We start from the raw sequence: 27,371 nt of genomic DNA, 5'->3' as shown, positions 1-27,371 counted from the left end.
AAGCGTGCTGGGCCCATAACCCAGAGGTCCGTGGATCGAAACCACGCTCTGCTAGATTTTCTGGGTGTAGCCGCATACGTTTCACCTTTGAAAACGGTTGTTGTTTTCAGGCGACGTTTGTGTAGTTCCGTGGATATCAGCCAGCAGAGTGGCGCAGTGGAAGCGTGCTGGGCCCATAACCCAGAGGTCCGTGGATCGAAACCACGCTCTGCTACGTCTTGTGGGCGGCGTCTTGTGCGCCACTTTATTTCAAGCCACACGTCCTATACGGAACTCAGGCACGAGAGGCATAAAAACCACACGGAGTGTCCATTTGACTTCCCATGCAAGACTGCTTGTTCCATATGCAGAAGGACATGGCAAAACTAACAATAAAAAGGTTCTCCGCTACTCGTGGCATCTCGAAAGCAGGCGCTTTCCACCGGCTCACTGTCCCGGTCCCGCCGCCGTCGTCTGACCTCGTCGCCCTGGCAGCACGGCCCTCGCGGCGCCGGGAGTCGGCCGCGGCGCCGCACGCGCCGCCCGTCCGGCGCGCCACCACCGATGACTCTGAGACCGGCTGGTGCAGCCAGTCCTCGGACGCCGGCGAGTCCTCGGAGGAGGAGGAGGAGGCACCAGCGGTGGAGGAGACCGGCAGCGGCACCGGCTCGGACGGCGGCACCGACAGCGAGGGCGACGGCCGATCCGCCAGCGGCGCGGTCTCCGAGGACGACTGAGGCAGCGGCTTTGACGGTTGGCTGGGGGTCAAGGGTCAACTGCGACCCCCTCTCCCAATCGAAGCGAAAATTAATACTGGTCGCAAGCTTTGCGCGGCAAGAAACCACGTGAATTCTGCTTTTGCTTCTCCCCCAATTCTTTAGGCTTCATCGGCACGATGCTTCGAGTGAGACCGACTGGCGAAGTGGGCACGTTGCGTACATGACGTCCATGTCGCATAGAGGGAGTTGCATGGCAGGAAATCAACACCAGGAATCGTGAGGTTCAAAGTGTGACACCCAGGTGCGTAAGGCACTGCAGTCTGCGCACGCCGATTACGGGATAGTTGAGGATTTTGCCAACAGCTACGACAGTTCCAAGCGGACAGTGTGTTTGGAGAGGCCCGGGTGCACGTTACCCCAACACGTGAGTAGTAAGCTCTTCAATCAACCACCGGGTGTTTGCTGGACGCTGTGTCGTAGATGAATCGGTCGTGCCAGCGCCTGTAGATGACCCATGAAGTGACAAATCCGAAAACGACCCTGTTCACTGCATTTGACGAGTACTAAACGTCAACAATTGTGACGCGTTTACATGGTCATACATGCACAGCATTGTCCGTGTTGATCTGGTTGAATGCACTGCCTGGCAAGGGGGGAGGGGGCGCATGACCCCAGAATGACGTGAACGCCAACCGACAAAACTACCACCGAATCTCAGCACGTCTATCGCTCGTTTCCTTTCAGCGTCTTGAACATCGCCATTTATCCCACGTAGTGTATGTGCGGTAATAAACATACCTGACACGTCTCGCTGAAGTTTGAAGTCGAGATCCATTGTCGTTGAGTCGCCAAACCGTAGCGGAGACGACCCCCTCCCCCACCCTAATTTTACGGGTCTGTCCGAGTTCTCGCCGTCGAAGAACTTCCTAGGAATGACCAGAGAGACCAACACGCGCCCTCCGCCAGAGCCACCAAACAAAGATGACATCATCAACCACAGCACCAGCTGAGCCGCATTACGCACATGCCCCCGCTGCTCCCCCACAGTCGTATAGCCTGGTCACGACTTGCTGCTTCCCAGCCCGTTCGTTACAACCCATCTGCGGTCGCGTCGTAGCTACCCCAGAAGTCCGCATAATGCCTGAGCATGTTTGATGACATCACCTTCATTTGGTGGCTGTGGTAGAGGTCGTGTGGTAATCTCTCTGACGTTGACCAAGACGTCGTTTTTTGATGAGCATACGCCATTCATACATTATCCAAAAACACTTCGGGTCGTCTAAGCTGCGTCGCAAAAGGTCATTAAACAGGTGAGTGCTCGGAGTTGGAGGAAGAAACTAGAACGGTGCGTTTTTTGAAGAGATGTTTTTGGCCGCGTGGTGGCGTCACAGAGCTTACCTAATGATGCGTTGAACAAGTGCCTGCATGGCTACTTTTGTACTCCATTGGCTATTATGGTGCTGCCCCTGCACGTTACTGTGGCCCCTGCTTCAGCGGCGGCCGGCCCGAAGGCGGCGGGGCCGGCCGCCGGCTTCCAGCTGCGTCCGCCGCCGGCGCCGGCCTTGTCACTGCCGCCTGCCGCCCGCCAGGCGGCGTCAGCCTGCGCGCAGGCGGGGCATGGCGCCGCGGAGCCGCCTGTGCTCTCCTTAGCTGTTCCGAAGGTCACCGGTGTGCCAGGTGAGGCGCCGCATCTGCAGATAATTCGACAAATTATCTGCAAATGCGGACAAATTATCTGTTCATTCGCACAGGTGCTCAGCAGAGTGGCGCAGTGGAAGCGTGCTGGGCCCTTAACCCAGAGGTCCGTGGATCGAAACCACGCTCTGCTAGATTTTCTGGGTGTAGTCGCGTACGTTTCACACTTGAAAACGGTTATTATTATCAGGCGACGTTTGTGTAGTTCCGTGGCTATCCGCCAGCAGAGTGGCGCAGTGGAAGCGTGCTGGGCCCATAACCCAGAGGTCCGTGGATCGAAACCACGCTCTGCTACGTCTTGTGTTCGGCGTCTTGTGCGCCACTTTATTTCAAGCCACACGTCCTACACGGAACTCAGGCACGAGCGGCATAAAAACCACACGGAGTTTCCATTTGACTTCCCATTGAAGACTGCTTGTTCCACATGCGGAAGGACATGCCAAAACTAACAACAAAAAAGTTAGCCACCACTCGTGGCATCTCGAAAGCAGGCACTTTCCACCGGCTGACTGTCCAGGTCCCGCCGCCGTCGTGCAAGAAAACAACCGTCAAATCTCAGCATGTCTATTCCCTCGTTTTCTTTCAGCATCTTGAGTATCGTCGTGTATCCCAGGTAGCACATGTGCAGTAATAAACATATCTGACGCGAATCGCTGAAGTTTTACGCCGAGATTCATTGTCGTGGATTCGCCAAACCGTAGCGGAGACAAACCCCCCACCGACATTTTACTGGTTTGTCCCAGTTCTCTCTGTCGAGGAACTTCCCAGCAATGACCAGAGAGATCACACACCCTCCGCTAAAGCCACCGAATAAATGTGACGTCATCAACCACGGCGTCAGCTGAGCCGCATTACGCACATGCCGCCGCTCTTCCCCTACATTGGTACAGCCTGGTCACGACTCGCTGCTTGCGAGCTCGTTCGTCGCGACCCATCTGTCGTGGCGGCGTAGGTACCCCAGAAGTCCACGTAATACCTGAGCATGTTTGATGACATCGCCTTTATTTTTTGGCTGTGGTGGAGGTCATGTGGTTATCTCTCTGACGTCGACCAAGACGTATCTGATGAGTGCATGACATTCGTATCTTATTCGATAATACTTAGGGCATATATATAGGCGTAGGAACGTTTCAAAAAGTGGGGGCCGAGCTCAGGGCGTACTGCAGGAACTTTTTTCGGGAGAACAAGTCCGATGACCGGGGCGGGGGGGGGGCGGGGTAGTAGAGATGAACGTTATCACTACATTTAAATGTAATGACTGCTATTCTAGATATGCATCTAGAGTTTTTTTTCTCACTGGTACACACTCCGGCCTACCCGACTCATCTATGTCACTCGGGAAATAGGGCTATCCAGCTTCTCAAGGTTGTTCGTCCATTTCAACGTTGTCTTTCTTGGGGAGCCGAAATTCCACGAGCGGGTAGGCATTTTGGGTCATTTAGGAGCCATCTGTCTCAACAAAGGAGATGCCAAAATATGGCCTGAGCATAGGCTGGTGAAAATTTTGAAAGTAAATCGATGGCTCACAGCACAACAGATTTTGCATACGCCTTTATTTCGCTGGCTGCTTTTCAGGAGATAAGACTTGTCGCGGCATTTTATGCGGAAACTAATTCGGAAGCTTGAAACTGCCAAAAACCATGTGACCAGAGCCATAGAACGGGAGGTTCTTCTTTTGAAACCAGGCCACAGAATGAAGGCCCTTCTGTCATATATTTCCTGTATGAGCCCTGCTCCCGTCCGCCGTCGGTTGCCTCTTTGCTGGCCCGGCTCTCTCCGAAGGACTGACCGCTAAATGATTGTATGGCTTCTTTGTTGCACGTTTCTGGATCAACATTGCTACTAATTGGATGTAAAACATGTGTTAGACACCTGCAACAGTACGTTTTTCCGAATTATCTTCCCTTACACCACACCATCCCAGAAAAATGCCGCCGGGGAGCTGCCTACTTTAGGTTTGAATTGCCCCAACAGACATTAAATTGCCCGTCATTCAACGTAGATGACTTGATCTGCTTTTGTGTGCAGGCATGGGGTACCCAGAGCATTGCCAAGAGGAACACAGGGTTAACAAAAGCCCCTTTATGATGTCCCCCCCGCCCCACAAAAAATATCTCCGGGTATAGTCTACTTGTTAACGAGGGATACCATTTTCTTTATTTCATTGTTATTTTTACGTTGTTACCAGAGCGGAAACGAGAGGCTGCCGTGAAATCAATTCTGTCCACATGTTTAACACGCGCCCGAGTGGCCTGCTAGATACCCTTCTCTCGGGTGGGGGTCAATTTGACCCCGCCCCTCTGAGATCTCGGTGACTAGGAGAGCTAGAAACACCAAATTCACCGGGCGTGTTGACCTGCACGTGAACTCACTTGAGGCCAAGTTTGAGGTTCCTAGGTCATGACTTTCGGGTGAAATAAGGTCAAACAAGATTAAGTTCCAGGTTGGTCCCCAAAGTGCCCCAGAACATAGACAGCTGCTACAAAGCAAAACATCACATGTTCAGGTAAGGTCAGTAGCCTTGTTTGACCTTTTGAAGGACATGGTGGCCAAAACCATGTAAGACTGCTCGGAGTTTTGCAGTTGAATAAGCGAGAAAGATTACGCTGGGCAGCGTGTTTCTAAAAAATAAAAATAAAATGTAGACCCTGGTCATTTTAGGCCAATGATTTATTCTGAGTCTATCAAGCCCATGGAAGATGCATGATGCGATTCCTGCTGTCAATAAATTCGAAATGAGCACCAGAAACATCCCATACAGCAAGCTCTAAAGTAATAAAACAGGTTGGTTTTGACCTTGGTCTAACCTTTATATCTGACCTTAGGTCAACGTAACTTGCTCATTCAATATTTGTGTTGCCTGAGAAAGCAAGAGATGCATGGCTTCGTCTGACGCGGCCTTACAAAGTACATCTAAATTTTTGATGTCAAACGAACCGCTATTGAATTATCTAAAGGTATGCAAAACATAGCGCGGCTGCGCCGCGCCGTTGGGAAACCATTCTGGAAAAACCTTTGGGGGCGAGCCAATTTGCTACCCCCCCCCCCCCCCCCCCCCCACTCGAGCGCGTGTTAAGGTCAATAAACTGCAGAAATCAGGCCTTTAACTGCCGCATGGAATAAAATACCAGTGTACGTACTTGCAGTGGCTCAGTAGACTCTTTCTAAACCGATAGAATTCAGAAGCTTTTTAATAACGTTTTATCTACGTGTTACAGATATTGAGGACACCGCGAATGTAGATTGTAGGGCGATGTGTTTGATCGAAATTTGAGAATGAAAATTTTGATTGCAGATCGAGTGGTCAACAATGTGTATTAATATCGCCAAGCCATGTTTGTTTTTTTTTTAAATTCGCTAAATTAATTTCTATTCAACAATAACGAGACCTCTACCCCACTTAACAATAATGAGGCCCCTTAATTCCTTCCGGGCGGGGCGCCCCTTGAGTAGAACACCACAGGCACATTACTAGTTCAGGTTAACAGCTCCGCCACTCCCCGGCCACTCCGTCCCATCGCGAAGCGTCTTCTGGCTGTCATTCTAGCGTCATGGGGCGGGATCTCCCGGTCGATCCGGAAGCCATTGGAAGGATATATCATATCACACTGTTCCCCTCCCTGACAGCAGGCCTTTTGACCCGCGTAGTTGGCCCCGGATTAGCACAGGAGCCCCCATTGACGCAACAACATCCTTGATCGCCAAAGGTGGTCCAATAATTGTCACACACTCGGAGATATTGAGGAATCCCTGAACGCAGACTGGAGATAAAATGGGTTCCTCAACTTGTATAAACATGATCAATCCATGTTCGTCTTAAAACGTCTAAGATTCATTCAGAATTGATTACTCATGAAACACAATGGTCCAATAATTGTCACACACTCGGAGATATTGAGGAATCCCTGAACGCAGATTGGAGATAAAATGAGTTCCTCAACTTGTATAAACATGACCAATCCATGTTCGTCTTAAAACGTCTAAGATTCACTCAGAATTGATTGCTGATAAAACACAATGCAACATGGTTTTGAACGTACGCGCTCGCAAGACATAGCAACAACAGCCTGAACACCCGGCGTTGCAGTCTCCATAGGCGGCTCGGTGTCGGCCTGTGGCCGTGGTAGTGAGCGATGGCCAATAAACAAACGAAAAAGATAATGCAACTTGAGGAAGATGGCTGGTGAACTAGGTAAATCGGCATGTATATTTAAATGTGGTGCAGAAGTAAGCTAAACACAGCCTACCATCTGGAAAGTGTGGGGGGGGGGGAGGGGGCGGTTAGTACTGTAGGGGGGCATGGCCCCCTGGCCCCCCTGTCCCTACACCCATGACGTAGGCTTGTCCAAACTGCGCCGCAAAGGGTCAGTTAATAGATGAGTGCTTGGGGTTCGAACGTAGGAAACAAGAGCTGGATCGCTTTGTGACGAGATGTTTTTAGCCGCGTATTGACGTCACGGAACCAACCTAACGATGCGTTGGATTAGTGCCTATATGGTTATTTTCGCATTCCATTGGCTGTTGCGGTGCTGCCCCAGCACGCTACTGTGCCCCCTGCTTCAACGGCGGCCGGTCGACCCATCACCCGAGCGCCAGCCGGCCCGCAGGCGGCGCTGCCGGCCGCCGGCTCCCAGCTGCGTCCACCGCCGGCGCCGGCCTTATCACTGCCGCCTGCCGCCCGCCAGGCGGCGTCAGCCTGCGCGCAGCCGGAGCCCGGCGCCGCGGAACCGCCTGTGCTTACCTTAGCTGTGCCGAAGATCACCGGTGTGCCAGGTGAGGCGTCGCATTTGGAGATAATTAACGACGGGCAAATTATCTGTTCATACTAGGATGTTACCCAGCAGAGTGGCGCAGTTGAAGCGTGCTGGGCCCGTAATCCAGAGGTCCGTGGATCGAAACCACGCTCTGCTACGTTTTGTAAGCAGCGTCTTGTGCGCCGCTGTCTTTCAAGCCACAAGGCCCACACGGAACTCAGGCACGAGTGGCATAAAAACCACACGGAGTGTCCATTTGACTTCCAATTGAAGGTTTTTGCTCGTTCCACATGCCGAAGCACATGCCAAGACTAACAACAAAAAAGTTAGCCGTTACTCGTGGCATCTCGAAAGCAGGTACTTTCCACCGGCTGACTGTCCCGGTCCCACCGCCGTCGTGTGACCTCGTCGCCCTGGCAGCACGGCCCTCGCGGCGCCGGGAGTCGGCCGCGGCTCCGCACGCGCCGCCCGTCCGGCGCGCCACCACCGAGGACTCTGAGACCAGCCGCTGCAGCCAGTCCTCGGACGCCGGCGAGTCCTCGGAGGAGGAGGAGGAGGCACCAGCGGTGGAGGAAACCGGCAGCGGCGTCGGCTCGGACGGCGGCACCGGCAGCGAGGGCGACGGCCGATCCGCCAGCGGCGCGGTCTCCGAGGACGACTGAGGCAGCGGCTTGGACGGTGGGCTCGGGGTGAAAGGTCAGCTGCGGCCCCCTCCCCAATCGAAGCGAAAATTAATGTTGGGCGCTAGCTTCGCACGGCAAGAAACCAGATAAACTCTGCTTTTGTTTCTCCCCAATTTTCCAAGCTTCATCGGCACAATGTTCGAGTGAGACCGACCGGTGAAGTGGGCACGTTGCGTACATGACGTCCATGTCGCACGGAGGGAGTTGGATGGCAGGAAACCAACACCCGGAATCGTGAGGTTCAAAGTGTGACGTCCAGGTGCGTAAGGCACTGCAGTCTACGGACGCAGATGACGGGATAGTTAAGGATTTGATCAATAGCTACGACAGTTCCAAGCGGACAGTGTGTATTGGGAGGCCCGGGAGCACCCTACCCCAACACGTGAGTAGTGAGCTCCTGAATCAACCACCGGGTGTTTGCTGGATGCTGTGTCAGCTGATGGCTCGGTCGTGCCAGCTGATGGCTCGGTCGTGCCAGCGCCTGTAGATGACCCAAGACGTGACAAATCCGAAAACGGTCTTGTTCACTGCATTTGACGATAACTAAAGGTCAACAAACATGACGCGTTTACATGGCGATAAATGCACAGTACTGTCCGGGTTGATCTAGTGGAATGCACTGCCTGAGGGCCGCATGGTGCCACAATGACGTGGACGCCAACCAGCAAAACACACGTCTCGCTGAAGTTTGACGCCGAGATCCACTGTCGTCGATTCGCCAAATTCTAGCGAAAACGAATCCCCCATAACCCATAGGTCCGTGGATCGAAACCACGCTCTGTTAGCTTTTCTGAGTGCAGTCACGTTCGTTTCAAATTTGACAATTATTATTATCATGCGACGTTCGTATAGATCCGCGGTTACCGGCCAGAAGAGTGGAGCGGTGGGAGCGTGCGGGGCCCATAACCCAGAGGCCCTCGCACGGCCCTCGTGGCGCCGCACGCGCCTCCCGTCCAGCGCGCCACCACCGAGGACTCTCCGGGTCCCGCGGTTCAGCCAGCCCTCGGGTCCCGGCGAGTCCTCGGAGGAGGAGGAGGCACCAGCGGCGGAGACCGGCAGCGGCCCCGGCTCGGGCGGCGGCGTGAGACCGAGTGGTGAAGTGGACACGTTGCGTACATGACGTCCATGTCGCATGGAGGGAGTTGGATGGCATGAAATCAACACCCGGAATCGTGATGTTCAAAGTGTGACATCCAGGTGCGTAAGGCACTGCAGTCTGCGCACGCCGATGACAGGATAGTAGAGGACTTTACCAGCAGCTACGACAGTTCCAAGCGGACAGTGTGCATGGGGAGGCCTGGGTGCACCCTACCCCAACACGGGAGTAGTGAGCTCCTGTCTGGCTCGATCGTGTGAGCGCCTGTAGATGACCCAAGACATGACAAATCCCAAAACCGTCTTGTTCACTGCATTTGACGATGATTAAACGTCAGCAAACATCACGCGTTTACATGGCGATATATGCACAGTACTGTCCGGGTTGATCTGGCGGAATGCACTGGCTGGGGGAGGGGGGGGGGGGGGGGGGGGGGGGGAGCGCATGGCGTCGGAATGACGTGGATGCCAACCGGTAAAACTACCGCCAAATCTCAGCATGTGTATCCCTTCGTTTCCTTTCAGCATCTTGAATATCGTTGTTTATCCCAGGTAGCGTGTGTGCAGTAATAAACATATCTGACACGTCTCGCTGAAGTTTGACGCCGAGATCCATCATCGTCGATCCGCCGAACCCCAGCAAACCCCCCCCCCCCCTCATCCAAATTCTACGGGTCTGTCCCAGTTCTCTCCGTTTAGGAACCTCCGAGGTATTACCAGAGAGATCACACGCTCTCCGCTAAAGCCACCGAATAAAGGTGACGTCATCAACCACGGCGCCAGCTCAGCCCACTACGCGCTTGCCGCTGCTGCTCCCCCACAGTCGTACAGCCCGGTCACGACTCGCCGCTTGCGAGCCCGTTCGTTACGATCCTTCTGCCGTCGCGTCGTAGGTCCCACAGAAGTCGGCGTAATGCCTGATGTGTGCGATGACAATATTTATTTGGTGTCTGTGGTGGAGGTCGTGTGGTTATCTCTCAGACGTCGACCAACACGTATTGAATGAGTATACGATATTGCCATGTTATAAAATAACGCTTACACGCACGAGACGAGATAATTCGCGACGAAATAATTCGACAAATTATCTGCACATGCGGACAAATCATATGTTCATTCGCGCAGGTGCTCAGCAGAGTGGCGCAGTGGAAGCGTGCTGGGCCCATAACCCAGAGGTCCGTGGATCGAAACCACGCTCTGCTAGATTTTCTGGGTGTAGTCGCATACGTTTCACCTTTGAAAACGGTTGTTGTTTTCAGGCGACGTTTGTGTAGTTCCGTGGCTATCCGCCAGCAGAGTGGCGCAGTGGAAGCGTGCTGGGCCCATAACCCAGAGGTCCGTGGATCGAAACCACGCTCTGCTACGTCTTGTGGGCCGCGTCTTGTGCGCCACTTCATTTCAAGCCACACGTCCTATACGGAACTCAGGCACGAGAGGCACAAAGACCACACGGAGTGTCCATTTGACTTTCCATGCAAGACTGCTTGTTCCATATGCAGAAGGACATGCCAAAACTAACAATAAAAAAGTTATCCGCTACTCGTGGCATCTCGAAAGCAGGCGCTTTCCACCGGCTCACTGTCCCGGTTCCGCCGCCGTCGTCTGACCTCGTCGCCCCGGCAGCACGGCCCTCGCGGCGCCGGGAGTCGGCCGCGGCGCCGCACGCGCCGCCCGTCCGGCGCGCCACCACCGATGATTCTGAGACCAGCTGGTGCAGCCAGTCCTCGGACGCCGGCGAGTCCTCGGAGGAGGAGGAGGAGGCACCAGCGGTGGAGGAGACCGGCAGCGGCACCGGCTCGGACGGCGGCACCGACAGCGAGGGCGACGGCCGATCCGCCAGCGGCGCGGTCTCCGAGGACGACTGAGGCAGCGGCTTTGACGGTGGGCTGGGGGTCAAGGATCAACTGCAACCCCCTCTCCCAATCGAAGCGAGAATTAATACTGGTCGCTAGCTTTGCGCGGCAAGAAACCACGTGAATTCTGCTTTTGCTTCTCCCCCAATTCTTTAGGCTTCATCGGCACGATGCTTCGAGTGAGACCGACTGGCGAAGTGGGCACGTTGCGTACATGACGTCCATGTCGCATAGAGGGAGTTACATGGCAGGAAATCAACACCAGGAATCGTGAGGTTCAAAGTGTGACATCCAGGTGCGTAAGGCACTGCAGTCTGCGCACGCCGATGACAGGATAGTTATGGATTTTACCAATAACTACGACAGTTCCAAGCGGACAATGTGTATGGGGAGGCCCGGGTGCACCTTACCCCAACTCGTGAGTAGTGAGCTCCTGAATCAATCGCCGAGCGTTTGCCAGACGCTGTGCCAGCTGATGGCTCGGTCTTGTTTACGCCTGTAGGTGATTCAAGACATGAAAAATCCGAAAATGGTCTTGTTCACTGAATCTGACGATGACCAAATGTCAACAAACATCACACGTTTACATAGTGATAAATGCACGGTATTGTCCGGGTTGATCTGGTGGAATGCACTGGCTGGGGAGGAGGGGGGCGGGGAAGCGCATGGCACCAGAATGACGTGGACGCCAACCGACAAAACTACCACCACGTCTCAGCATGTCTATCCCCTGGATTCCTTTCAGCATCTTGAACATCGTTGTTTATCCCAGGTTGCGTATGTACAGTAATAAACATGCCTGACACGTGTCGCTGAAGTTTGACGCCGATATCCATTGTCGAAGATCCGCCAAACCCTGGCAAACACGAACCCCTATCCAAATTCTACCGGTCTGTTCCAGTTCTCTTTGTTTAGGAACTTGCGAAGCATTACCAGAGAGATCACACACTCTCCGCTAAAGCCACCGAATAAAGGTGACGTCATCAGCCACGGCGCCAGCTGAGCCCACTACTCGCTTGCCCCCCCCCCCCCCCACAGTAGTACAGCCTGGTCATGACTCGCTTCTCGCGAGCCCGTTCGTTACGACCTATCTGCCGTCGCGTCGTAGATCCCCTAGGAGTCCGCGTAATGCCTGAGCGTGTTTGATGACATCGCCTTGATTTGGTGGCTGTGGTGGAGGTCGTGTGATAATCTCTTTGACGTCGACGAAAACGTTGTTGTTTTATTAGTATACGTCATTCATACCTTATTCAATAACACTTAGGGTCGTCTAAGCTGCGCCGCAAAAGGTCAGTAAAAAAGTGGGTGCCCAGAGTGGGAGAAAGAAACTAGAGCTGCGTCGTTTTTTGACGAGATGTTTTTAGCCGCGTGGTGACGTCACGGAACTAACCTAACGATGTGTTGCATTAGTGCCTGTATGGCTATTCTGCACTCCATTGGCTATTGTGGCGCTGCCCCAGCACTCCATTGTGGCCCCTGCTGCAGCGGCGGCCGGTCAACCCAGCACCCGAGCGGCAGCCAGCCCGCAGGCGGCGCGGCCGGCCGCCGGCTCCCAGCTGCGTCCGCCGCCAGCGCCGGCCTTGTCACTGCCGCCTGCCGCCCGCCAGGCGGCGTCAGCCTGCGCGCAGGCGGAGCCTGTCGCCGCGGAGCCTGTGCCTGTGCTCTCATTAGCTGTGCCGAAGGTCACCGGTGCGCCAGGTGAGGCGCCGCATTTGGAGTAAACGAACGACGACGGGCAAATCATCTGTTCATACGTGCGGATGACCCAGCAGAGTGGCGCAGTGGAAGCGTGCTGGGCCCATAACCCAGAGGTCCGTGGATCGAAACCACGCTCTGCTAGCTTTTCTGAGTGTAGTCACGTTCGTTTCAAATTCAAATTCAACTTCAAATTCGGCGGCGGACGCAGCTGGGAGCCGGCGGCTGGCCGCGCCGCCTGCGGGCCGGCTGCCGCTCGGGTGATGGGTCGACCGGCCGCCGCTGAAGCAGGGGCCTCAGTGGCGTGCTGGGGCAGACACGCAATAGCCAATAGAGTGCAGAATAGCCATACAGGCACTAATGCAATGTATCGTTAGGTTTGTTTTGTGACGTCAACACGCGGCTGAAAACATCTCGTCACAAAACGAGACAGCTCTTGTTTCCTACGTTCGAACCACGAGCACTCACCTGTTAAATGACCTCTTGCGGCGCAGCTTAGACAACCCTAAGTCATGGGAGTAGGAACAGGGGGGGGGAGGGGCAGAGGGGCCAGCAGTGTCAACTACCGCCCCCGCCCCTTACACTTTTCAGACGGAAGGTTGTGTTTAGTTTACACTTGCACCACATTTAAATATACATGCCGATTTACGTAGTTCACCAGCCATGGTCCTCAAGATGCGTCATCTTTTTCGTTTGCTTATTGGCCATCGCTCAGTGCCACGGCCGCGGGCCAACACCAAGCGTCCTATGGAGACTGCAACACCGTGCGTTCAGGCTGTTATTGCTATCACTTGCGAGCGCTTACGTCCAAACCATCCTGCATTGTTTTTTTTTTGTCAGTAATCAATTCTGACTGGATCTTGAACATTTTAACACGAACATGGATTGTCCATGTTAATACAAGTTTAGGACTCCTTTTCATCTCCAATCTACGTTCAGGGATTCCTCATATCTCTGAGAAAAACGGAAAAACAGGGCACTGGAGCCTGTGTGACAATTATTGGACCACCTTTGGCGATCAGGGATGTTGCTGAGTCAATGAGGGCTCCTGTGCTGATCCGGGACCAACTGCGCGAGTCAGAAGGCCTCCCGTGTCAGGGAGGGGAACAGTGTGATATTATATATCCTTCCAATTGCTTCCGGATCGACCGGGAGATCCCACCCCATGACCCTAGAATGGCAGCCAGAAGACGCTTCGCAATGGGGCGGAATGCCCCTCGAGCTCTTGGCCGGAACTGGGAGCGTGCCTTTGGCGTTCTATTCAAGGGGCCCCCTCCCGGAAGGAAAAAAGGGGCCTCATTATTTTTAAATGAAGAAGAGATCTCATTATTGTTTAGTAGAGTAGGTCGGAATGAATTTTAAAAAAAACACAAACATGGCGATCCCATGTTTGCCTATGAACGTTTATTTTTTCAAAGTGGATTGATGAAAAAAGTGCATCAAAAGTTTTGAACATGCCCGCCGCAACCTGCAGAGTAAGAACAGCGATGATCTGGGTTGCAGCTTCCGTAAAACCGAACGGCGTCGGCCACTGCAAATGCCAACAGACGGCGGGCACCGTGTAAATCTGTCTTCTGGACAGATTACTAGTTACAAAAACACGAAAAATAGAGAATCTGCCTTCACTCTTCTAGTTCCGCCACCAGATTCCAGCACCACTTCGCGGTGCTTTAAGGGCCAATCCGTCCTTATCATCAGTCTTAAAACCGCACACGTGAAATAGGCGGCCAGACTGCCTTGCAGATGTAAGATTTGGTGTACTGAATCGTTCAAAGGTACTTATTTCAGACAGGAGCGGACCTGGCCTGGAGTTTTGGGGGGAAGGGGGGGCAACCGTTCGTCGCCAGCTGGCTGGTGTGGGAACCGAGGTCCAGTGCATGGTGTCTCTCGAGAGTACCTAGTAGGGACACTATTTAAGCACCGAAATGCTTTTGAATCTTAAACAAAAGTTAAAACAAAACAGTTAAGACAGTTAAAGTTAAAACATGTGGTAAGTAAACGAAACTTTTATGAAGTTCTGGGAATGTTTTCGGGGAGGCAAAACATACTCTCATAGTTTTTTGGGGGGCCATGACCCGTGCCCCCCTCCCCCCAGGATCCGCTTATGCTTTCAGAAGCGTCATCATTTTCGTCCACCCGTTAGCCACGGCGTAGTGTCAGCTGTGGAACCGACGCTGCGCGGCCTATGGAGACTGCAGCGTCTGGCATCGGGGTCTTTTAAAGTAAGATTTGCGAGTACGCATGCTCAAAATTACGTCACATAACTTGTGTTACTGACCGATTCAAGTGTTGAGCCACGGACTTTGGAGCCTGCAACGCCTGGTGTCGAGGTTTTTGTTGCGAGGACTTGCGAGCGCGCATGCTAAAAAACCACGTTATATGGATTGTATCACCAATTGATTCTGACTGAATGCTTAACATTTCCAAGCAAACATGGCTTGGCCATATTAATACACATTGCTGACCACTCGATCTGCAATCAATTTTTTATCCTCAAATTACGATGAAGCACATCGCTCTACAATCTACTTTCGCGGTGTCCTCAATGTCTGTAGAACGCAGATAAAACGTTATGAATAGGCTTCTGAATTCTATCGGTTTATGCAGAGTCTACTAAGCCATTGCAAATACGTACACTGGTGAGTTGTTCCATGCGGTCGCTAAACGCCTGATTTCTGCAGTTTATTGACCTTGACACGCGCTCGGATGTGGGGGGGGGGGGGCAAATTGGTTCGCCCCCCCCCCCCCGAAAGGTTTTTCCAGACTGGTTCCGAACGGCGAGGCACAGCCGCGCTCTGTTTTGCATAGCTTTAAACAGTTGATTAGCGGATCGTTTGGCATCAAAAATATAGATGCACATCGCAAGGCCGCTACCTATGGCAGGTTAAAGTCAGGCTGTGGTCTCAGCGAAGTCAGCTTGTAGGGAATCGCTCAATCTAATGCAACAATGGAGTGTAAGAAGAAGCCGCATATCTCTGAGATGCTTTCTCAGGCAACACAAGTATTGAATGAGTAAATTACGTTGACCTAAGGTAAGGTATAAAGGTCAGACCAAGGTCAAAACCAACCATTTTTATTACTTTAGGGCCTGCTGTATGGGATGTTTCTGCCGCTCACTTCGAATTTATTGACGGCAGGGACCACATCATGCATCTTCCATTGACTTTTAGAGGTCAGAATAGATCACTGGCCTAGAATGACATGGGCCTACATTTTTCTTATGTTTTTAGAAACACACTGCCTAGCGTAATCTTTCTCGCTTATTCAAATGCAAAACTCAGAGCAGTCTTGTATGATGTTGGTCACCATGGCCTTCAAAAGGTCAAACAAGGCTACTGACCTTATCTGAACATGTGACCTTTATCTATCTAGTAGCAGGTATCTAGCAGGCCACGCGGGCGCGTGTTAAAAATGTAAACAAAATTGATTTCACGGTAGCCTCTGGTTTCTGTTCTGGTTGCAACGTGAAAATAACAATGAAACGAGGAAAACCGTATCCTTGGCTAGCAAGTAAACTACATCCGGAGATGCTTTTTTGTGTGTGGGGGGTCCTCATAAAGGGGGCTTTTGTCAACCATGTGTTCCTCTTAGCAAGGCTCTGGCTACCTCCTGCCTACACACAAAAGCAGATCAAGTCATCTACGTTAAATGACGGACAATTAAATGTCCGTTGGGCCAATTCATACCCAAAGTAGGCAGCTCCCCGGTGGAATTTCTCTGGGATGGTGTGGTGTAAGGGAAGATAATTCGGAAAAGGTACTGTTTCAGGCGTCCAAAACATGTTTTACATCCCGATTAGTAGCAATGCTGATCCAGAAACGTGCAACAAAGCAGCCACACCATCAGTTCGCGGTCAATCATTCGACGACAGCCGGGCCAGGAAAGTGGCCACCGAAGGCGGACGGGAGAAGAGCTCACATAAGGAATATATGACAGAAGGGCATTCATTCTGTGGCTTGGTTTTTGAAAGAAGAATCTCCTGTCCTATGCCTCCTGTCACATGGTTTTTGGCGGTTTCAATCTTCCGAATTCTTTACCGTCTAAGATGCCGCCAAGTCTTATCTCTTGAAAAGCAGCCAGCGAAATGAAGATGCATGCAAAATATGTTGTGCTGTGAGCCATCGATGTACTTTCAAAATTCTCACCAGCCTATGCTCCGGCCATATTTTGGTATCTACTTTGTGAAGACAGAGGCCTCCGCAATGACCCAAAATGCCTACCCGCTCGTTGAATTTCGGCTCCCCAGGAAAGACAACGTTGAAATGGACGAATAATCTTGGGAAGCTGGATAGCCTTATTTCCCGAATGACGTACACGGGTCGGGTAGGCAGGAGTGTGCACCAGTGAGAAAAAGCTCTAGATGCATATCTAGAATAGCAGTCACTACATTTAAATAAAGAGCGATAACGTTCATCTCTACTACGCTCGCCCCGGTCATCGAGCTTGTTTTCCAGAAAAAGTTCCTGAAGAACGCCCTGAGCTTCCCCCCCCCCACTTTTTGAAACGTTCCTACAGCTGCGCATATGCCCTAAGCATTATTGAACAAGATAGGAATGTTATACACTCATCAGATACGTCTTGGTCGAAGTCAGAGAGATTACCACACGACCTCCACCACAGCCACCAAATAAAGGTGATGTCATCAAACATGCTCAGGCATTACGCGGACTTCTTGGATACCTACGACGCGACGACAGATGTGTCGTAGCGAAAGGGTTCGCAAGCAGCGAGTCGTGACCAGGTTGTACGACTGTGGGGGAGCAACGGGGGCATGTGCGTAATGCGGCTCAGCTGGCGCCGCGGTTGATGACGTCACCTTTGTTCGGTGGCTGTGGTGGAGGGCGCGTGATGATCTTTCTGGTCATTCCTGGGAAGCTCTTCGACGGAGAGAACTCGGGGAGACCCATAAAATTTGGGTGGGTGGTTCGTCTCCGTTACGGTTTGGCGAATCGACGACAATGGATCTCGACGTCAAACTTCAGCGATGCGTGTCAGGTATGTTTGTTACTGCACATACGCTACCTGGGGTAAACAACGATGTTCAAGATGCTGAAAGGAAAAGAGGGGATAGATACGCTGAGATTTGGTGCCAGTTTTATCGGTTGGCGTTCACGTGATTCTGGCGCCATGTGCCCCCTCCCCCACCCTTCTCCAGCCAGTGCATTCCACCAGATCAACCCGGACAGTACTGTGCGTTTATCGCCATGTAAACGCATCATGTTTGTTCACGTTTGGTTATAGTTAAATGCAGTGAACAAGGTCGTTTTCGGATTTGTCACGTCTTGAGTTATCTACAGGCGCTGGCACGACCGAGCCAGAAACTGACACAGAGTCCCGCAAACACTCGGCGATTGATTCAGGGGCTCACTGCTCACGTGATGGGGTAGGGTGCTCCCGGGCCTCCCCATACACACTGTCCGCTTGGAACTGTCGTAGCTATTGGTAAAATCCTTAATTGTCCTGTCATCGGCGTGCGCAGACTGCAGTGCCTTACGCACCTGGATGTCACGCTTTGAACCTCACGATTCCGGGTGTTGATTTCCTGCGATCCAACTCCCTCCATGCGACATGGGCGTCATGTACGCAACGTGCCCACTTCACCAGTCGGTCTCACTCGAAGCATAGTGCTGATGGAACCCAGGGAATTGGGGGAGAAGGAAAAGCAGAGTTCACCTGGTTTCTTGCCGTGCGAAGCTAGCGACCAACATTAATTTTCGCTCCGATTGGGCGGGGGGGGGGGGGGCAGCAGCTGACCCTCGACTCCCAGTCCACCGTCCAATTTGCTCCCTCAGTCGTCCTCGGAGACCGCGCCGCTGGCGGACCGACCGTCGCCCTCGCTGCCGGTGCCGCCGTCCGAGCCAACGCCGCTGCCGGTCTCCTCCACCGCTGGTGCCTCCTCCTCCTCCTCCGAGGACTCGCCGGCGTCTGAGAACTGGCTGCACCAGCTGGTCTCAGAGTCCTCGGTGGTGGCTCGCCGGACGGGCGGCGCGTGGGGCGCCGTGGCCGACTCCCGGCGCCGCGAGGGCCGTGCTGTCGGGGCGACGAGGTCAGACGACGGCGGCGGGACCTGGACAGTCAGCCGGTGGAAAGTTCCTGCTTTTTGGATGCCACGAGTAGCGCAGAACATTTAACGCTGCCCACAAAGCGTAGCAGAGTGTGGTTTCGATCCACGGACCTCTGGGTTATGGGCCCAGCGCGCTTCCACTGCGCCACTCTGCTGGGTGACCCGCACGCATGAACAGATAACTTGCCCGTTGTCGCTAGTTAACTCCAAATGCGGCGCCTCACCTGGCACACCGGTGACCTTCGGTACAGCTAAGAAGAGCACAGGCGGCTCCGTGGCGCCAGGCTCCGCCTGCGCGCAGGCTGACACCGCCTGGCGGGCGGCAGGCGGCAGTGACAAGGCCGGCGCCGGCGGCGGACACAGCTGGGAGCCGGCGGTCGGCCGCGCCGCCTGCGGGCCGGCTGCCGCTCGGGCGATGGGTCGACCGGCCGCCGCCGAAGCAGGGGCGATAGTGGCGTGCTGGGGCAGCACAACAATAGTCAATGGAGTACAAAAGTAGCCATACAGGCACTTATTCAACGCATCATTACATAAGTTGTGTGGCGCCATCACGCGGCCAAAATTATCTTGCCAAAAGACGACGCAGCTCTAATTTCTTCCTGCAGCTCTGAACACTCACGTGTTTACTGCCCTTTTGCGGCGCAGCTTAAACGACCCTAAGTGTTATTGAATCAGGTATGAATGACGTATGTTCATCAAAAAACGACGTCTTGGTCAACGTCAGAGAGATAACCACACGACCTCTCCCACAGCCACCAACTAAAATTGGTGGCTTTTTCTTCTTTTTTTTAGAAACACACTGCCTAGCGTAACCTTTCTCGATTATTCAAATGCAAAACTCAGAGCAATCTTAAATGATTTTGGTCACAATGACCTTCGAAAGGTCAAACAAGACTACTGACCTTACCTGAACATGTGGCCTTTTGCTATATAGCAGCTGTCTATGTTCTGGGGCACTTTAGAGACCAGCCTGGCACTAAACCTTGTTTGACCTTATTTCACCCGAAAGTCATGACCTAGGAACCTCAGACTTGGACCTAAGTGAGTTCACGTGCAGGTCAACACACCCTGTGAATTTGGTGTTTCTAGCTCTCCTAGTTACCTCAGGGGGCGGCGTCAAATTGACCCCCACCCGAGCGAAGGGTATCTAGCAGGCCACGCGTGCGCGTGTTAAAAATGTAAACAGAATTGATTTCACAGTAGCCTCTGGTTTCTGTTCTGGTTGCAACGTGAAAATAACAATGGAAAGAAGAAAACTGTATCTCTGGCTAACAAGTACACTACATCCGGGGATAGTTTTTGTGTGTGGGTGGGTCCTCATAAAGGGGGCTTTTGTCAACCATGCGTTCCTCTTAGCATGGCTCTGGCTACCCCCTTCCTGCACACAAAAGCAGATCGCATCATCCACGTTAAATGACGGATAATTAAATGTCCGTTGAGCCAATTTATACCTAAAGTAGGCAGCTCCCCAGCGGAATTTCTCTGGAGTGGTGTGGTGTAAAGGAAGATAATTCGGGAAAAGGTACTGTTTCAGGTGTCCAAAACATGTTTTGCATCCCGATTAGTAGCAATGTTGATCCAGAAACGTGCAACAAAGCAGCCACACCATCAGTTCGCGGTCAGTCATTCGAAGACAGCCGGGCCAGGAAAGTGGCCACCGACGGCGGACGAGAGCAGGGCTGACAAGGAATATATGACAGAAGGGCATTCACTCTGTGGCTTGGTTTTCAAAGGAGAATCCCCAGTTCTATGGCTCTTGTCACACGGTTTTTGGCAGTTTCAAGGTTCCGAACTAGTTTCCGCCTAAAATGCCGTGACATGTCTTATCTCTTGAAAAGCAGCCAGCGAAATAAAGGCGCAGGCAAAATCTGTTGTGCTGTGAGCCATCGATTCACTTTCAAAATTCTCACCGCCTATGCTCAGGCCATATTTTAGCCTCTACTTTGTGGAGACAGATGCCTCCTCAATGACCCAAAATGCCTACCCGCTCATGGAATTTCGGCTCCCCAGGAAAAACATCGTTGAAATGGACGAATGATCTTGGGAAGCTGGATAGCCTTATTTCCCGAATGCCATAGATAAGTCGGGTGGGCCGGAGTGTGCACCAGTGAGAAACAGCTCTAGATGAATATCTAGAATAGCGGTCATTACATTTAAATAACGAGCGATAACGTTCATCTCTACTCTCCCGTCGCCCGTCCCGCCGGCGCCCACCCGTGGGGAGGGGTCAGCCAGTAAAGTCCGCAGGGGTGGTTCCGCACCTGCCTCGTGCGGTTTGGTCCGTCGGTGTGCAGGCTCCCTGCCCGAGTGAGGGACTGCAAGCCAACGGGGCGGGCTTCGCGAGGTAGGTGTGGGCGGCCCGGGTTTGAACGATTCCGTCGACCAAGCGTGCTGTCATTGGCGGCAGATGAGTCGTAACGAACGGGCTCGCGAGTGGCGAGTCGTGACCAGGCTGTACGACTGAGGGGGAGCAGCGGTGGCGTGTGCGTAATGCGGCTCAGCTGGCTCCGTGGTTGATGACTTCACCTTTATTCGGTGGCTGTGGCGGGGGGCGCGTGATGATCGCTCTGATTATTCCTTGGAAGTTCCTAAGCGGAGAGAACGGGGACAGACCCGTAGAATTTGGATGGGGTTCGTGTTCGCTAGGGTTTGGAGGATCTACGACAATGGATATCGGTGTAAAACTTCAGCGAGACGCGTCAGGTATGGTTATTGCTGCACATACACTGCCTGGGACAAACGGCAATATTCAAAATGCTGAAAAGAAGCGGGGGGGGGGGGAGGATAGAGACGCTGAGGTTTGGGGAGAGTTTTGTTGGTTGACGTCCACGTCATTGTGGTGCCATGCCCCCTCCCCAGTCAGTGCACTCCGCCAGATTAGTCCGAACAGTACTGTGCGTTTATCGCCATGTAAAGGCGTGGTGTTTGTTGACGTTCAGTAATCGTCAAATGCAGTGAACAAGGTCGTTTTCGGATTTGTCACGTCTTGGGTCATCTACAGGCGCTGGCACGACCGAGCCATCAACTGACACTGAATGGGAAGTCAAATGGACACTCCGTGCGGTTGTTATGCCACTCGTGCCTGAGTTCCGTGTAGGACGTGCGGCGAAACAAAGTGGTGCACAAGTCGCTGCTCACAAAACCTAGCAGAGCGTGGTTTCGATCCACGGACCTCTGGGTTATGGGCCCAGCACGCTTCCACTGCGCCACTCTGCTGGGTGACCTGCGCACATGAACAGATAATTCGCCGTCGTTAGCTAACTCCAAATGCGGCGCCTCACATGACGCACCGGTGCCCTTCGGCACAGCTAAGGAGAGCACAGGCGGCTCCGCGGCGCCAGGCTCCGCCTGCGCGCAGGCTGACGCCGCCTGGCGGGCGGCAGGCGGCAGTGACAAGGCCGGCGCCGGCGGCGGACGCAGCTGGGAGCCGGCGGCCGGCCGCGACGCCTGCGGGCCGGCTGCCGCTCGGGTGATGGTCGACCAGCCGCTGCTGAACCAGGGGCCACAGTGGCGTGCTGGGGCAGCACAATAATGGTCAATGGAGTACAAAAGTAGCCACACAGGCACTCATTCAACGCGTCATTACATTACTTTCGCGACGCCATCACGCGGCCAAAAACATCTCGTCAAAAACCGCCGCAGCTCTAGTTTTTTCCTCCAACTCTGAGCACTCACCTGTTTACTGACCTTTTGCGGTGCAACTTAGAAGACCCCCTAAGTGTTATCGAATAAGGTATGAGTGACGTATGTTCATCAAAAAACGACGTCGTGGTCGACACCAGAGATATTAGCATACGGCCTCTACCACAGCCACCAAATAAAGATGATCTCATCAAACACACTCATGTATTACGCAGACTTCTGGGGGACCCACGACGCGACCGCAGATGGGTTGTAACGAACGGGCTTGCGAGCAGCGAGTCGTGACCAGGCTGCACGACTGTGGGGAGCAGCGGCGGCATGCGCGTATTGCCGCTCAGCTGGCTCCGTGGTTGATGACGTCACCTTTATTCGGTGGCTTTGGCGGAAGGCGAGTGATGATCAGACGAGTGTCACGTATGTTTATTACAGCACATACGCTGCCTGGGATAAACGGCGATATTCAAGATGCTGAAAGGAAACGAGGGGATAGACATGCTAAAACTTTGCGGTAGTTTTGTTGGTTGGCGTTCACGTCATTGTGGTGCCATGCGCCTCCCAGCCAGTGCATTCCGCCAGATCAGTCCGGACAATACTGTGCATTTAGCGCCGTGTAAACGCGTCATGTTTGTTGACGTTTAGTCATCGTCAAAAGCAGTGGACAAGGTCGCTTTCGGATTTGTCACGTCTTGGGTCATCTACAGGCGCTGGCACGACCGAGCCATCACCTGGCACGACCGAGCTATCAACTGGCCAGCTGGCACTGAAAGGGAAGTCAAATGGACACTCAATGTGGTTTTATGCCACTCGTGCCTGAGTTCCGTGTAGGACGTGTGGCGAAACAAAGTGGCGCACAAGATGCTGCCCACAAAATATAGCAGAGCGTGGCTTCGATCCACGGACCTCTGGGTTATGGGCCCAGCACGCTTCCACTGCGCCACTTTGCTGGTGGATAGCCACGCAACTGCGCAAACGCCTTCGGATAATTATAACCGTTTTCAAATGTGAAACGTAAGCGACTACACCCAGAAAATCTAGCAGAGCGTGGTTTCGATCCACGGACCTCTGGGTTATGGGCCCAGCACGCTTCCACTGCGCCACTCTGCTGAGCACTTGCGCGGATGAACAAGTAATTCACCCGTCGTTAAATATCTTCAAATGCGGCGCCTCACCTGGCACACTGGTGACCTTCGGCGCAGCTAAGGAGAGCACAGACGGCTCCGCGGCGCCAGGCTCCGCCTGAGCGCAGGCTGACGCCGCCTGGCGGGCGGCAGGCGGCAGTGACAAGGCCGGCGCTGGCGGCGGACGCGGCTGGGAGCCGGCGGCCGGCCGCGCCGCCTGCGGGCCGGCTGCCGCTCGGGTAATGGGTTGACCGGCCGCCGCTGAAGAACGAGCCATAGTGGCGTGCTGGGACAGAACCATAATAGTCAATGGAGTACAAAAGTAGCCATACAGGCACTCATTCAACGCGTCATTACATTACTTTCGTGACGCCATCACGCGGCCTCATCTCATCATCTCATCATTATCACGCGGCCAAAACATCTCATCAAAAGACGACGCAGTTCTAACTCCAACTCCGAGCACTCACCTGTTAAATAGTCTTTTGCACTGCTGCTTGGACGACACTAAGTGTTACCTAATAAGATATTAATGTCGTCTACTCAGCAGATACGACGTCTTGGTCGGCTTCAGAGAGATTATCACACGACCTCCACCACAGACACCAATAAAGGCAATGTCACCAAACACGCTCAGGCATGACGCGTGCTTCTGGGGGACCTACTACCCGACGGCAGACGGATCGTAACCAACGGGCTCGCAAGCAGCGAGTCGTGATCAGGCTGTACAACTGTGGAGATCAGCGGCGGCAACGCGTAATGGGCTCAGCTGGCGCCGTGGTTGATGACGTCATCTCTGTTCGGTGGCTTTAGCGGAGAGTGTGTGATCTCTCTGGTAATATCTCGGAAGCTCCTAAACAGAGAGAACTGGGACAGACCAGTAGAATTTGGATGGGGGGGGGGTTGTTTTCGCTACGGTTTCTGATTTCTGAGGCAGGTCACTCCGGCATGTGGCGGTGCGTTAAATCAATTATTGGCAGTAAACAGGGTAGGTCAGCCACACCTAACATTCATCCTGATACTCTGAAGGTAGGGCCTAGGACTGTCGCCAGCGTGCCGAACCGAGGCACGGCTTTGCCAGTCAGGCTCTCCCGAGTTATGACCTGCTTATTTAAGGTGCATCCTGTGTCATGCGATGAGCTGCTTGCAGCTATGTCTACGATGAACCCGACGACATCCTGTGGGCTAGATGATATTAGTACGGTCGCACTCGAAGCATAGTGCTGATGGAACCCAGGGAATTGGGGGAGAAGGAAAAGCAAAGTTCACCTGGTTTCTTGCCGTGGGAAGCTAGCGACCAACATTAATTTTCGCTCCGATTGCGGGAGGGGGCCGCAGCTGACCTTTCACCCCCAGCCCACCGTCCAAGCCGCTGCCTCAGTCGTCCTCGGATACCGCGCCGCTGGCGGATCGGCCGTCGCCCTCGCTGCCGGTGCCGCCGTCCGAGCCGACGCCGCTGCCGGTCTCCTCCACCGCTGGTGCCTCCTCCTCCTCCTCCGAGGACTCGCCGGCGTCCGAGGACTGGCTGCACCAGCTGGTCTCAGAGTCCTCGGTGGTGGCTCGGCGGACGGGCGGCGCGTGCTGCGCCGCGGCCGACTCCCGGCGCCGGAGGGCCGTGCTGCCAGGGCGACGAGGTCACACGACGGAGGTGGGACCGGGACAGATCAGTCCGGACAATACTGTGCGTTTATCGACATGTAAACGCATCATGTTTGTTGACGTTTGGTCATCGTTAAATGCAGTGAACAAGGTCGTTTTCGGATTTGTCACGTCTTGGGTCATCTACAGGTGCTGGCACGACCGAGCCAGAAACTGACAAAGCGTCCCGTAAACACCCGGTGGTTGATTCAGGAGCTCACTACTCACGTGTTGGAGTAACGTGCACCCGGGCATCTCCATACATACTGCCCGCTTGGAACTGTCGTAGCTATTGGTAAAATCCTTAATTGTCCTGTCATCTGCGTGCGCAGACTGCAGTGCCTTACGCACCTGGATGTCACACTTTGAACCTCACGATTCCGGTTGTTGGTTTCCTGCGATCCTTCTCCCGTGCGACATGGGCGTCATGAACGAAACTGTCCACTTCACCAGTCGGTCTCACGCCGCCGCCCGAGCCGGGGCCGCTGCTGGTCTCCGCCGCTGGTGCCTCCTCCTGCTCCGAAGACTCGCCTGCGTCCGAGGGCTGGCTGAACCGCTGGACAAGAGAGTCCTCGGAGAGTGTTGGCGCGGCGGACGGGCGGCGCGTGCGGCGCCGCCAGGGCCGTGCGACCTCTGGGTTATGGGCCCCGCACGCTTCCGCTGCGCCGCTCTGACGGACGGTAACAATGGAACTATGCGAGCGTCGTATAATAATAATAATTTTCAAATTTGAAACGAACGCGACTACCCCCAGAAAACTAGCAGAGCGTGGTTTCGATCCACGGACCTCTGGGTTATGTGCACAGCACGCTTCCACTGCGCCACTCTGCTGGGTGACCTGTCGCATGAACAGATAATTTGTCCGACGTTAATTATCTCCAAATGCGGCTCCTCACCTGGCACACCGATGACCTTCGGCACAGCTAAGGAGAGCACAGGCGGCTCCTCGGCGTCAGGCTCCGCCTGCGCGCAGGCTGACGCCGCCTGGCGGGCGGCAGGCGGCAGTGACAAGGCCGGCGCCGGCGGCGGGCGCAGCTGGGAGCCGGCGGCCGGCCGCGACGCCTGCGGGCCGGCTGCCGCTCGGGTAATGGGTCGACCGGCCGCTGCTGCAGCAGGGGCCACAGTGGCGTGCTGGGGCAGCACTACAATAGTCAATGGAGTACAAAAGTATCCATACATGCACCTATTCAACGCATCATTACGTTTGTTCCGTGGTGTCATCATGCGGCCAAAAACATCATGTCAAAAAAGCACTCGCCTGTTTACTGACCTTTTGCGGTGCAGCTTTGGCGACCCTAAGTGTTATTGAATAAGGTATGAATGACGTATGCTCACCAAAAAACATCTTATTCGGCGTCAGAGAGATTATCACACGACCTCCACTAGAGCCACCGAATAAAAGTGATGTCATCAAACACGCTCAGGCATTACGCGGACTTCTGGGGGACCTACGACGCGACCGCAGATGGGTCATAACGAACGGGCTCGTGAGCAGCGAGTCGTGACCAGGCTGTACGACTATGGGGGAGCAGCGACGGCATGTGGGTAATACGGCTCAGGTAGCGCCGTGGTTGATGACGTCACCTTTATTCGGTGGCTGTGGCGGAGGGCGCGTGATGATCGTTCTGATCTTTCCTCGGAGGTTTCTAAGCGGAGGGAACGGGGACAGACCCGTAGAATCTGGATGGGGTTCGTTTTCGCTACGGTTTGGCGAATCGGCGACAATGGATCTCGGCGTAAAATTCCAGCGAGACGTGTCAGGTATCTTTATAACTGCACATACGCTACCTGGGATAATCAACGACATTCAAGATGCTGAAAGGAAACGAGGACATAGACATGCTGAGATTTGGCGGTAGTGTCTTTGGTTGGCATCCACGTCATTGGGGTACCAGGCGCCTCCCCCCCCCCCCCCCCTCCCCCCCAGGCAGTGCATTCCACTAGATCAACCCGGACAGTACTGTGTATTTATCGCCATGTAAACGCGTGGTGTTTGTTGACGTTTAGTCATGGTCAAATGCAGTGAACAAGGTCGTTTTCGGATTTGTCACGTCTTTGGTGATCTACAGGCGCTAACACGACCGAGCCATCAACTGACTCAGCATCCCGCCAAACACTCGGCGATGGAAGAGGATTTTATCAATAGCTACGACAGTTCCAAGCAGACAGTGTGTATGGGGAGGCCCGGGTGCACCCTGCCCAATCACGGGGGTAGTGAGCTCCTGAATCAATCGTCGAGTGTTTTCCGGACGCGGTGTCAGCTGATGGCTTGGTCGTGGCAGCGCCTGTGGATGACTTAAGACGTGACAAATCCGACAACGGCCTTGTTCACTAGATCTGACGATGACTAAACGCCAACAAACATGATGCGTTTACATGGCGACAAATGCACAGTATTGTCCGGGTTGGTCTGGTGGAATGCACTGCCTGGGGGGG

The 27,371-nt window shown here is 53.8% G+C and overlaps 3 non-coding genes across 3 annotated transcripts; 1 reads left to right on the top strand and 2 right to left on the bottom strand.

The window, feature by feature from the left end:
• The first annotated feature begins 2,455 nt into the window (after positions 1-2,455).
• Positions 2,456-2,527, top strand: TRNAK-CUU (transfer RNA lysine (anticodon CUU)). Its single transcript has one exon. It is a non-coding gene; the product is annotated as a tRNA-Lys (tRNA).
• A 19,154-nt stretch (positions 2,528-21,681) lies between these two features.
• On the bottom strand, positions 21,682-21,753 carry TRNAM-CAU (transfer RNA methionine (anticodon CAU)). Its single transcript has one exon. It is a non-coding gene; the product is annotated as a tRNA-Met (tRNA).
• A 1,458-nt stretch (positions 21,754-23,211) lies between these two features.
• Positions 23,212-23,283, bottom strand: TRNAM-CAU (transfer RNA methionine (anticodon CAU)). The gene has a single exon. It is a non-coding gene; the product is annotated as a tRNA-Met (tRNA).
• Positions 23,284-27,371: the final 4,088 nt, after the last annotated feature.

The sequence above is a fragment of the Pollicipes pollicipes genome, unplaced genomic scaffold (assembly GCF_011947565.3).
Source record: "Pollicipes pollicipes isolate AB1234 unplaced genomic scaffold, Ppol_2.1 Scaffold_4219;HRSCAF=4965_pilon_pilon_pilon, whole genome shotgun sequence".
Classification (NCBI taxonomy): Eukaryota; Metazoa; Arthropoda; class Thecostraca; order Pollicipedomorpha; family Pollicipedidae; genus Pollicipes; species Pollicipes pollicipes.
Note: the sequence above shows the minus strand (reverse complement) of the source record. Positions and strands in the feature narration are given on the sequence as shown.